The sequence below is a fragment of the Pteropus alecto genome, unplaced genomic scaffold (genome assembly GCF_000325575.1).
Source record: "Pteropus alecto unplaced genomic scaffold, ASM32557v1 scaffold271, whole genome shotgun sequence".
Classification (NCBI taxonomy): Eukaryota; Metazoa; Chordata; class Mammalia; order Chiroptera; family Pteropodidae; genus Pteropus; species Pteropus alecto.
Genome location: NW_006430730.1, coordinates 531,878 through 535,758, shown reverse-complemented (window position 1 = coordinate 535,758; position 3,881 = coordinate 531,878).

Genomic DNA, 3,881 nt, shown 5'->3' with positions numbered 1-3,881 from the left:
TGCGAGGACCTAACCACTGAAGGGCTGGGGGTGCGGACCCCAGCATGCGCAGGCGGGGGGCTGAACCCGTGGGTGTGAAGGGAGAGCGCGCTTGGTGGGCGAGCGCTAAGCCATTGAGGTGGCGCGCCTTACCAAGTGTAGGGGGCTGTACCTATTCGGGGCCGAGAGAGCAGTTCCTATAACGCGTTGCGAGGTGGGGGGGGGTGCGCTTCTGGGGAGGGAGCCGTACCAAGTGCGGCCGGGGTAGCGCTGTCTGGGTTATACCACTGAGGTGCTGGGGGGGAGCCATCCTTAGAACGTAGAGAGCGCTACATCAAAGGACTGTAAAGTTTATCATCTTTGAGGGATGGGACAGGCCAAAGTGGGTGTTTAGGGGGAGTATTTTGGGAGGGCTGTAATGTGAGTGATGAGGAGGGGCTTCTGCCTCCTGTGTTTGTTGGGTGGGGCTTGGGATTTACACTGAGCTGGAGGATCACGCTTTATTGAATTTAATGACTTTGGGGAAACTGGATGGACACTGGACTGCTGTCTATCTCAGAACCCTTTCATATTAGGCTGTGTGGACACTTCTGTGGCAAGTTCTTTCCTTGGGGAGGGGGAGATCCCTTAGAAGCCACTGTTAGAAGTTTTTTGAGCTTTCTGTTCCATTTAGGGTAAAGGGTAGTGAGCTTGGGTTTAAGGAACTGTGCCCTTGGTCCTACTTAAGATGTGGGAGGAAGGAGTGTTTGGAGGGACACTTCTCTCCCAGAGCAAGGTGGCCGGGACAGCTTGATCCTTGAGATTCTGAAGACCCCTTTCCTCTGATTTGGAGGCCTCTTGGGCTCAGCAAGAGGCTTGGACTGGAGTAATTAGGTCCTCCATGGGCTGCCATTCAACCTTGTCCCCTCTTCCCCTCCCAGAGAAGCCCAGGGAGTTCGGTCCCAGCTTAATGGGACCTGACCTTGATTGCTGGTGGGTGTGAAGAGGCCAGCCACCACCCACCGCAGGCCCCTCCGTTCTTGAGGCTGTTTGTGTCTCCCTGGATAGCAGTCCAGCTGCCCATCATGTTTATGCTCCGCACCAGGTGATAACAGTTGGCCTTACCATTGGGCGGCAGAGAGGCTGATCACTGTTTTCCCAGCTGTTCCTCTTTGCATAGGCCAAGGGGACTTGGTTGGGAGGTGCCCCTGGCCCAGCCTGACGTAGGGAGGAAGACTGCTCTGAAGGATTTGGGACTACCAGATTCCCACAGATCTGGTTTCTCACTGTGGCCTCTGGGTGGGTGCTTGGAGCAGCCAGCCCCCAGACTTGAGGCCACTGCCCCTACACTCCAGGCCAGCTTGTGACCTTGGCTTGCCCAGTAACCTTTGCCTTGGGTCTGGAGTTCCTGGAGGGCTGGCTGCAGTCCATGACTGACCCAGCTAACGTGTGCTGGTGATGTGATCAGAAGGGGACAGATGGTCACTTCTGGTCTACAGCATTAGCTTCCAAGCTGACTGGCTTCTATGGGTTGCGCTTCCTGGAAATAAAGGTCCCTGAGTCTCTGTAAGGCCCTGGTGGCTCTGTAGAATTTTTCTCCACTAGGAGTTTGTTCCTCTGATCTCCTTCTGCCAGTTTTAGAGGGTTTGCCTGATGGGGTTAACAGCAGCAATAAAAACAGTAATCATGAGATTGATGGCTGGCATTTACTGAGTGCATTCTTTGTGCCACACACTGTTCAGAATGATTCTCATAGATTAACTTGCTGAATGCTTACATCCCAGAACTGTAGGTATTGTTGTCATGATCTGTTTTAGAAGGGGAAACTGAGGCAGAGAGGCAAATCATTTCCAGAGTTAGTGAATAGCCAGTGTTTATTGGACGGTTACCATATATCAGGCATGTGACAGGCATTTTACACACATGACCTTATTTAAATCTCAGAAGATCTCTATGGGGTAGGTATGATCGTGCTCATTTTCTAGGCCTCTTCGAGGCAAAGAGAAATGTGCTACCAGTTTTACAGATGCGGAAACAGATATATGCCGTGATGTGGAGTGATTTGCCCCAGGTCTCACAGCCAGAGAGGTGTTGGAGCTGAGATGTGAACCCCTGGCCCTGTTTGTCCTCAGAGTGAACATCTTTTCAGTGAGAAAGTGGTTTATTCATACCCGGGAGTGGTGTTTCTATCCATTTTGCAGTCAGAAATTGGGTCTCAGAGGAAGAATTGCCTTGCCCTACGTCTGTGAGACCTAGACGGTCAGACTGGGGTTTGAATGCATGTCAGCTTGTCCCTGGTGTCATGTGCTCCTGGCTCACTGAGTCCCAAGCTGGAGTAGGTTTCTGGCACTTTGAAGCCCCTGCCCTGGACCCTGCCAGCTGCACCCGTGGGCCTTTCCTTTCCCTCATCTCCAGAGCCTAGGGCTGCTGTGAGCACATCTGCCCGTAGCCCGTCCAGTAGTTCTGGGCTTGCCGATGAAACTTGGTCCATCCTCAGAGTCGAGCCAGGGCATCTGTGAACCTGGGGTGGAGTGTGTGCTGGGAACCAGGAGAAGACAGTAAGAGCAGTATGGCAGGTGGTGACATGGCTACCAGGGGAGCGATGTTAGAGGTCCCTGCGTGAAGATGGGGTAGCGGACATGCATGCACGTTCTGACACTTTCACACCTGGCTGTGTGATCTTGGGCCACAGTGTTCATCTCTGTAATGGGCTCAGAATGCACCCACTTTGGGCTTTTGTGGGGATAGATTGGGTTAATTTATGAGAAGCTTCTCGAATGGTGCCTGGCACTTTGTAAATGCTCAGTCAGCAGTCCCAAGGGCATCCACCCCCCCACCCCCAGTCCTCTTGGGTGTCCTGCTTTCCAGCTGCCCGGCCCGGCCCGGCCCAGCCAGGATTCAGGAATCTGATGTCCTGGTGTCTAACCTCTGAAAAGAGCTGCGTTGAAGTGATTCAGAGGACAGGGTTCAAATCCAGCCCTTCCACTTGCAGGCTGTGTGACCTTAAGCAGGTTTCTCAACCCTTCTGAGCCCAGTTCGTCATCTGTGTCATGGTCTGACGATAATTCTCCCTGATAGGTTGTTGTAAGTGTTAAATGGGTTAATTTGTGGAAGCATTTATAACTGGGCAGGCATAACAGTGAGCCTACAGTAAACATTGCCTGCTTTTCCCTGTATTTAAGAAGAGTACTTGACACATGGTGAGCCGTAGGATATCTTAGCAATTATAATTCTTACTATTTCTGCTAGAATTTTGAAGGCCTTTTCCAGGTTACAGATTCTTGTCAGTTAATGCCAGAAGGGTGCAGGGCCGAAATTAGCATCTCCATTTTCTAAGTGAGGGTTAAGAGTGAGAGGGACGTAAAATCAAATAAAAACTGGCAAATGCAGCACCCAGGTCCCCTCCCTCTCCCACACAGTGTTGCCTCGAGCCCCTCTGAGGTAAAAATTCCAGCTCCTTTCCAGATTTCACCTTCTGCTAACCCCTCCTCCTATACGTGTTTTTATTGAATTTCCACCACAGCCCCTAGGAGTGGTGGGAATGGCCTTGATCCAGGTGAGGGACAGAGCTTTTGAAGGCAGCGAGGCGGAAGGATGGGAAGAGAGAGTTGGAGAAGTGCTCATGGAGTCAAGGCCAGGCTGCGTGGGGCCTGGTCGGGAAGCTTGGATTTGATCCTGAAGGCGTTTCAGGGCTGAGAAAAGGTTTTTGTTCATCCACCACCATTTACTGAGCACCTACCATGTACCTGGCATTGCTGCGGCTGCTGGGGAAACTGGGGTGCATTTGACAAGGGCCCTACCCCTGTGGGGCTGAGGGAGACAAGCCCTAAACTGGGTGAATTAATGAGGGGCAAGTTAAAGAGAGGGCCGAGGCAGTGAATTAAAATCAGGTGTGACTGGTGCTTTTTTAATTTTATAATTTT